Source organism: Eucalyptus grandis, chromosome 2 (assembly GCF_016545825.1).
Source record: "Eucalyptus grandis isolate ANBG69807.140 chromosome 2, ASM1654582v1, whole genome shotgun sequence".
Classification (NCBI taxonomy): Eukaryota; Viridiplantae; Streptophyta; class Magnoliopsida; order Myrtales; family Myrtaceae; genus Eucalyptus; species Eucalyptus grandis.
The window spans coordinates 9,836,173-9,845,337 of NC_052613.1; the positions used below are offsets into that span (position 1 = coordinate 9,836,173).

The 9,165-nt window shown below is 36.3% G+C and overlaps 1 pseudogene; it reads right to left on the bottom strand.

Moving 5' to 3' along the window:
• Positions 1-1,754: 1,754 nt before the first annotated feature.
• On the bottom strand, positions 1,755-4,061 carry LOC104434448 (annotated as a pseudogene).
• Between the last annotated feature and the right edge of the window lie 5,104 nt (positions 4,062-9,165).

Sequence of the window (9,165 nt, forward strand, 5' to 3'; positions counted from 1 at the left end):
CTCATATCCATTTTTTTAAAGAACAAAAAAAAAAAAAAAAAAAGAGAGAGGGGAGGGGCTTTCGAGTTTGATGCACTTTTTTATTTTAAAAAAAAAAACAATTAGGATTTTATTAAAATTTCCACAAAAACATGCGGGGGTCTTAAATTTAGTGTAGTTTTCATGATTAAATTTTTAAGAATTATAGTATCAAATAAATAAAGTGGCAGTGTAGAAATTTCCCACTTTTCTCTTTCACACTTTCAGTCTTCAATAGTCGTATAACTCGTCGGAGTTTTGATTCGATGGCTTGTATGTTATCTGTGGCTATAAGATTAAGAAATTAATGGTCTTAAAATATTTTGGATGCAAACTTCATATGTAGTCAAGTAATAAGGTGACTATAGTATTTTCCTTTTCTAAACTTCACGAGGTTAATCTTTTGCGGCACAACAATACTAAATAATTATCAAAAAAAAAAAAATGTCCGGTCGTCATGCCAAAAGCACACATGTAGGAAAAATGACACTTAAGTTCATAAATTTTGACTCAATATGCATCGTCATCCTTGAATTTTTTGTTTGTTTAATGTGATCTTTGGACTATTCTTAAATGTTCAAAGTGATCCTTTTGTTTAATCGAACAAGGAAGAAAGTTATCACAAGCCCCCAAACTAGTGTGAAATGTCCAATGTAATCACTAAAGTATAACAAAATATGCAAACTAGTCTCTAAACTATTGCGAAATGTGCAATATATTCATAAACTTCCATTATGTTCAGTCTAGTCCCTCAACTTTCCATAACAAAGTCAAATCAATCTTTCAATACCATCTACAAGTTTGCATAATTACATTATTGCCCAAATTTTATAATATCTTTTCATTTCAATCTATTTCCCAAATCAAATATATATATATATTCTTTCTTTGTATTAGATTATTATCCTTTCAGTACTTAAAAACATTACGATAGTTCTATATAAGTATATTTTTAGCTTGCCATCTCTACAATAGTAAAAGTAAAATTTCATTAAAAGTTGTATCAAATTGATATTCCTACTATTTTAAGTATAATTAATTTCATAAAGATGATATCTAGAAACGATATCAATTTATCGATAGATACACATACTAATATTAATCTAAAACTTACTCATAATCTTTTGAATAGATAAAAATTTTAAGCTTTTATGTTACTTATTTTCTTAATAAAGTTTAGTTAAATCCGTGTGTGTGTTTTTTTTTTTTTGGTAAAAATATCATTTTTTTGGGAACATTTACTATGAAGCATGAAAACACACCGTTGTATCAATCATTTTATTGCTTGTTCGCACTGTGCTATAAATTTCTTGAGGATCATTGCATATGCAAAAGGGACGAAACATGGGCCTCAGGAAGCAAGAACGGTGGGTGAATGATTGGGCCTTGTAGACTCCGGCCCGCAAAGGAGGCATTCAATGGCCTAGAGTGTCCAGTATGAGCAAATAAAGGTGTTTGACACTTCGATTTAAACGACAGGAAAAAAAATCATTGTTCTGATAATCGAACCGGACTAGCGGTTTAATCAAGCGTTAGTTTGATTTTCGGCCAGTTCATTTTTTTTTTTTTTTTTTGTCAACTTAAGCCAATTCAACCAATTTTTGTGGGACAATCCACTATTAACTAGTATAAAAGGATCATTGAAAATATATTAAAACCGAGTAGTCCCAAGATTAGGTACAATAATCACTAAGCTAACCGCAAGATTGACCCTTGGACCATCGGATTAGCACGAATAATCCACCAAAGCAATTCTCATTTTTAAAAAGTTAATCCTTGGAATGCTTGTACTTCTCACCAGGTCGAACAACAACAGAAGGAAAGTTTGGTTGGTTGATCGCATTTGGAAATCCTTGCGTCTCCAAACACACTCCAGAGTCCAGAGTGCTTGCCATATGCCACATCACCTTTACCGACTACTCCATTTACGTAATTTCCAGTGTAAAACTGCATTCCCGGAGCATTGGTCCACGAGTCAAGAACCCTAGAACTTGAAGGGTCCTTCAGTTTGGCAGCGTGTTTTAGGCCCGACTTCTCTTCCCCACAGTCCAGCACATAGTTATGGTCGTAACCTCAACCAGGCACCTCATGAATTGAAGTGCCAATCTTCTTCTCCGTCGTGAAATCAAAAGCCGTTCCTTTGACGGGCATAATTTCACCTGTGGGATTGTGTTCTGATCCACGGGAGTGATGTGATTAGCCCATATCTGGATGGAGTGGTTTAGTATGTTTCCCGAATGTGACCAGCTAAGTTCCAGTAGGCATGCTGAGCCAAGCTGATAGGAGTGGCCTTATTTTCAGGCACAGCTTCCATGTCGAGCCTCATTGTTGTACTAGAAGTTAGTGTGTAAGTAGCCGTCACAGCAACATCTCCTTGGTAACCTATAATCATATGAACATGCAACCCAAGGCATCAAAACCGTGTTGGTGCAAACGACTGGGTGAGTCGATGAGCATGTGCGCCAGTGTGTGCACACGCATGAGAGAGAGAGAGAGAGAGAGACCTTCTTCCCCATCATGACTGTGACATTTGAAGGTGATGGAAGGATTCTCGCCTTTCTTATAATCAGCTACCTCCCATATCACCTTATCAAAACCCTTGTGCCCACCTACGTAACACAAAAAATTCAGAAGGCCATTATCAGATTGACGTTTTGCAGAATTAGGTTGCTCCACATATACATACTTTTTGTTCTAAGAAAGTGAACCTCTTGTCACCAACACTAACTGGAAAAGGAAAAAATTCTTCGTGGATTTTGTGATTATTGAGCAGTACTTATTTTCCTCAAAATGTTTCTTCTGTTTAATGTGCTTGTGTGTGTGCTCTGTTTCTGATGGTAGAAAAAAAGTAAAAACTTGGTCCTTTTCTTTTGTCAGAAGCAGTTCACATGAGTTACAATACAGCTACAGCTGAGGTGATTAAGCCACAATGTAAGAACACTTTCCCCAGTGTAATTTTCAATTAAGGGGAAAAGGACTCTAAATTCCCTCAATACTTGATCAGCCAAGCATAAAATTTAAACTGAAGTGCTACAAATCCTCAAGCTCCCACAGAGGCAGGATGTGCAGCAACGTCATAGTGTGATTAATTCATGATTCGACAACTCTCTCACACAATTCGATTCCCGGCACCACCTATCCAGATCAAACAGAGAGACGGGCAGATGCCAAAGGCACAACATATATAATGCATTTACGCAAGCAGATCGATAGTCAAACACATAGAGAAGGCTGACACGATCACAAAGACGATCAATTCGCTCGAGGCGTCGTTAAGTATGATCTCGTCAGCTCGAGCAACATCCACACCGCAACCACTGATCATTAACAATTCATACCGTGAACTGAAGACTGCTCGGAGGCTTGTTGATGGGCAAAGAGTATTCAACGCCATCGAGAGTGAACTTCCCCTCCTTTATCCTGTTCCCGACCCGCCCCACAATGCAGCCGAAGAACGGCGCAGCACCTTTCTGCGCAGCACAGAAAACACAAATCGACCCACAAAAGACATTCATCAACCAAATCTTCCAAAGCTCAATCCCACATCAAAACCAACGAAAACAGCCCAATTGACCATAAAGTTTCGAAATTTTCAGCAGATCAAGAGCCGCGGAAGCGAAGAAAACGGAAATGCGCGATCACCGACACATCTCCACAAGCGCAGGAGGCCAAAAAGTAACGAACTTTCTCACCAGATACGGCTCGACGGAGTCGAAACCCAGGACCACATCCGCCAGTTTCCCTGAAAGCAACGAAAAAAAAAAGACAGGCAGACACGATCGAGTCATCAGCAACGATTCCGACCATGAACAGAGACCACGATCATGAGCGACGAACCGTCTTTGCCCGGAACGGAGAGCGAGGCGATGGTGCAGCCGAGGTTGGCGATCTTCGCCCGCATGGTCCCATTGTCGAGCTCGAACAGCTCTGCTTGCCCGGCCTGATCCGCTATAAAGATTCTTCCTTTTTCTTCTTCTTCTTCTTCTTTCTTCTTCTTCTTCTTCTGGGAAGAGCACGATCTTAGCCAGTTTCTCTACCGAGTTTATCCGAAATTTTTAGAGAAACAGATAGCGTTTGAATTTAAGTCTAATATATAATTTTGGAATCGGATTCTATCAATATCGAACATTTTTACATAGTAAAAATTTAGGAATTATATTACACATTGAAATAAAGTTTAGAGATCACATTAAATAAATTAAAAAATTATAGATCAAATTACACATTTGATCAAAATTCATGAATTATTTTTATCAATTTTTCAATTTTTTTGCTATTGCCCGTGGAGAGTTAAGGAAATAAGATATACGAAGATTACATCAATATACGATAAAGAATCGCCGATCACTTATTATTAATGTTATTAATAAATGGAAATTTACTGCCCACTTTGATTTTAATACTTTTCTATATGAAATCTTACCAAGTATAATGAATATCACTAGTCCATAAAATTTATTAGTTTCTTATAGGAAATGTTGCTAAGCATATCCAAAATTATTTTGATGCATATGAAAATCACTAAATTTACATATTTTATTTTTTTTTTATGTGAAATCTTACTAAGCATATTGAGAACTTCTTTACATTATCAATCAATTATAGGTATTCCTAGTAAGAAAAACCTACCGATATAACTAGTTATTTCCCATATTAAATTTTTTTATGCACATTGAAAGTTTACTTCGATATGTAGGAAAATTACTTCCATGATCATGAAAGTAAGGAAGTAATTTTGTTCCTATAAGCAATTTGTATTTTTCTAGACTGTTCTTTAGTAAATTCTTAACTTGAAAATGATTTAAATCTATCCAATCAATTAGTATTCGCACTTATCTGTAATTTTTCTTTTTCTCTTTTCAGTTAGTAAATTTTGACAAGTATTCCATGGTAATCTATAGCTATTAGTCAAATTTCTAAGTGTTTAATACATTCCCAACATTAGATGTGATTTATATGACCAATTTGTTAGAAATCTTATACAAAAATCTGCATAACAGGTTGCCAGCTAAATTATAGTATCTTGATCCAACGGTGCTCATTGTTTTACGGAAAACGAATAGTGTAAATTATCCACGTACGCTTATCCGTAAAAGAGACCACGAAATTATAGAGATTGCCAAACTTTCAAGCAAATCTACATCTATCCCATAGGGCAGCTCTTCAACGCACTCTCTTATTATTGTTAAATTGGAATAGATGGTCCTCTCTCTTCATAATTTTCCATTCACTAGCAAAAGAGCCCGTGCGAAAAGAAAAAATAAAAAATAAACGCTCGAAGAATTAGTTTATTCGTAAAATAAACTATATATATATATATATATATATATATATATTAAATAAGAATGATGTTGACTTACCTCAAGAAAATATACGAAATATGTATTCATTCTGTTGGAAAAATAATTATCACATATTAAAAAAAATATTTGCATATTGATTTTTACCAAAAAAATATTTGCATATTGAGGAAAACACGTAACACCATTTGTTGGAATTAGAAAAATAATAAATTTGAGAGAATAATAACAATAATATAATGATGATCAAGCCAATGTTTGTATAATATTTACATATAATGATGCTCAATCACTTTCCAAATACAAAATTGTTTGATTATAATAACATTTATAGAGAATTAAACATAAGGTGAGGTACGGCTAACCAAATTTCCCTAAGTCAATTAGTTACAGCCAATAGTGTTAAGTAGCTTTATAAACTATGCCTCCCAAGATATAACACCTCGAATCAATATATATTAACACTATACAAAATAGGATTATGTCGAATACTTCTAGAAATCATCACACTTGGAGGAGTGCTTTTCCAAAGAGGAATTCTAATTTGTGAATGACTATTTGCCATGAATTATAGAAGATTCCGAAGATAATCATTTTCATAAGCTGATGATTATCTTAGAATTGATGTGGAGAGATTCTAGAAGATTGTTCATTAACAAGTCCCTTAATTCAAGTAAAATCTACTGGTAAAAAATGAAGTAATTTGTCCCTTAACGCGTCCATCCATTAATTTGTCCATAATTGAATCACAAAACTATTGTGTGTCAAAACTGCTGAAAAAATGCATCCCTTAACACATCAATTAATTCGTCCATAAAACTATTCCACAACTGATGCACGAGGGCTTGAGAAGGAACACATCCATTAAATTGTCCATTAACACCGAAGGTTGTATAAGAAATGCACGAACTTATGTTGAGTTGTTAATACCATTAATTTTATTTTATTTTATACCCAGGGAACCCTGTACAGCCGGTAGTTGGCGGGTAAACCCTGGTGCGCCGCTAGCGAATGACCCACCACCCCGACGTCGGGCTTAAGATCCTGTGCGGCCAGCGGGATTCGACCCCCTCCACTTTTCTTAGTTTCATTGGAGAGCCTTATCCAACTGGGCCACCGCAAGCGGTGGTTTAATACCATTAATTTCAACACATTCAACACAAGAAAAAGAGAAGGGGAAGGTAATCCCCAATTGAATTTCCTATGAGAACGGGAAGGTAATCCCCAATTTCTTGCGATTTCCTGCTAGAACGGGAAGGTAATCCCCAATTTCCTACCGGAAGGTAATCCCCAATTGAATTTCCTGCCCCATAAGCTAAATATTGGACCTTCCCATACTTGGTCGCATATCGCTTCATTCCTTCAGTATATAAATTGACACAATTCACACCCAATTGCTATCTCACACACCAAATAGCTTTGAACTCCCAATAAAAAGAAAAAAGAAACAAAAGAAGGATGAAGAACTTTCAAGTTGCAGCAATCCTTGTGCTCTTTCTGTTCTTAACGACAAGTAAGTTTCCTCTTCACGATACGAAGCTTCCTCTTCATGATACGTATGCTTCTTCTTCTTCTTTTTTAAAGATTTACGTACTGAAATCATAAGGATTATATTATTTACACATGCATGCTTTTCAACCAAACTAATTTCTTTATCATTTCTTTTTTTTTTTTGGGGATGGGGGCATGAAGGCAAGGTGATAGTGGCGCAGACTCCGGGGGATCCATGTTTTGAGCGTTATGATCTTCCCGGCTGCAATTTTGAAGCGTGCTTCGACTTTTGCATTAATAATGCCAAGTTGGCTGAGCCTGGGGGGGTTTGTAGCGACAATGGAACCAGTTGCCTTTGCATTGTAGTTTGCCAATAAGTAAATGCTCCTCTCCCTGTAACCTGCCAGGGGGGGTTTGTAGCGACAATGGAGCCAGTTGCCTTTGCATTGTAGTTTGCCAATAAGTAAATGCTCCTCTCCCTATAACCTGCCTTCAATGAAGGGATCATTTTGTGACGTTTTCAAACCCACACACACACTCTCTCACTCTGTCCCCAAATATCACTAATCTCGATCTAAATTATGTCTACAAGAGTGATATCTCAAAATGCCGAGTAATTTTATTGCAATCGAAGCTTCATCACTCTCTAGGACGAGCCATACGGGCATAAGGCACATAGATTGACAACGGCACGAGCAGCCGATACTCACAATAGTAACAAAGTAAATTGATGAACTGATTGTCCTGAAAATTACGCGACTTGGGAAATGCCCGGAAAGCCACGTTGATTGTCGATTAACGATTGGCATAAATTGGAAAATCTAAGCAATCGAAATCCTTGTGCAATAAATGGACAACTAACGATTGAAGAGACCTTGACTATGCCTTGGTTCTTGGAGTTAAGGTCTACAATGATTCGAACGCTCAATTCTCATTTTCAAAGAAGTTGATGGCGAGAGATCTTGTACGAGAAGTTTGGTTTTGCCTACATTGAATATGTGGTATCAAGAAAATTTCTGCATTTATTAATATGTAGGAATTTGTTTATGATCAATGTTATGTGCGAGAAGTTTATGCGATGGATTGATGTGATGGTTACATTTGAGCAATGGGTTAGAAACTTACAAAGTTAATTATTTACTTATGTTCGAAAAATTTTATTAAATGTTTTGACAAGTTCAAAATATTTTTCAAATTGATCAATATTTAGAACATACATTGTTTTATTTATTTATATATTGATTTACTTGATTCCTTAGTATTCCAACTGAAAAAGCTACTATAGAAAGTCGTTCTTTTGGCTTCTCTTCCATTGGCAGGAGAAGCTTTAGACTTTGTATTTTAATCTAGGGATATGTTCACTAGAAGTCATAAAACTTGTAACGAAAGTGCAATTGAGTCCTAAAACTTACAAAAAGTGCAATTAAGTTTTAAAATTTATCAAATTGGTTCAATTAAGTCCTAAAATTAACATCGTCAATTTCACTAATGGTAAATACTGACGTGGCTTTTTAAAAATATTTGATCTTCCCTAAGTGGCAATGACATGGCTCAAATTATAATTTATTTAACCAAAATATTAATTAAATTAAATAAAAAAGTATTTCAAAAAACCAAATAAAAGGAAAAAGTGAAACTATGGGCAAGGGCGGTAAGCCCTAATTGCCTTTGCCCTTGTTGCTAGAAAGGGTTGGCGAGGGTCCCTAGGGCCTTGGCTAGGGCCAGCAACCTCACCCAAATCTGGGTGAGGATCGCGACCCTTAAGCCAAATTTGGGCAAGGGTTGCCAGCCCTTGCCTTGCTATCGTGGCCCTCAGCAAGGGTCATTGGATCACATCGAGGGTAAAGAAGGTAAAGATGTATGCTCATATATTGATTATGTTGCCCTAAACATTTGTGATTGTTATGTGAGGGCAAGTGTGAAGGTGAACTTTTACTTTAGATTTAGAGATTTCATTTGCTGGGTTTAGTCTCATTCCTTTATTTTTCTAGAAATGTAAGATGACCCTTTCCCCGTTACCGCTTTTTGAAGCCTAGGTACACATAAAGTATGAGTATGAGGAGGTTGTGTTGCCTAATATTGTTTTGACGTATACCAAGTACACTACTACAATATGAGTCGATATAAGACTTGTCAAGTGGGTTCCTCATCAGTATATAGTTTGGTTTGTGATATTCAAAAGTGACTAGATGAGACTGCCCGGAGGCTTTGATGGTCCTCCTAGTTATGTTGTCAAGGAGCCGATGTTGGGGTATGTTATTGATTCTTAGATGACAGATCAGTGTTGTACATGCAGGTTTTTTAGAGCAGCGGTATGGTAGTGGAGATAGGAATTACCTAACCCTTCCTAGGTGTT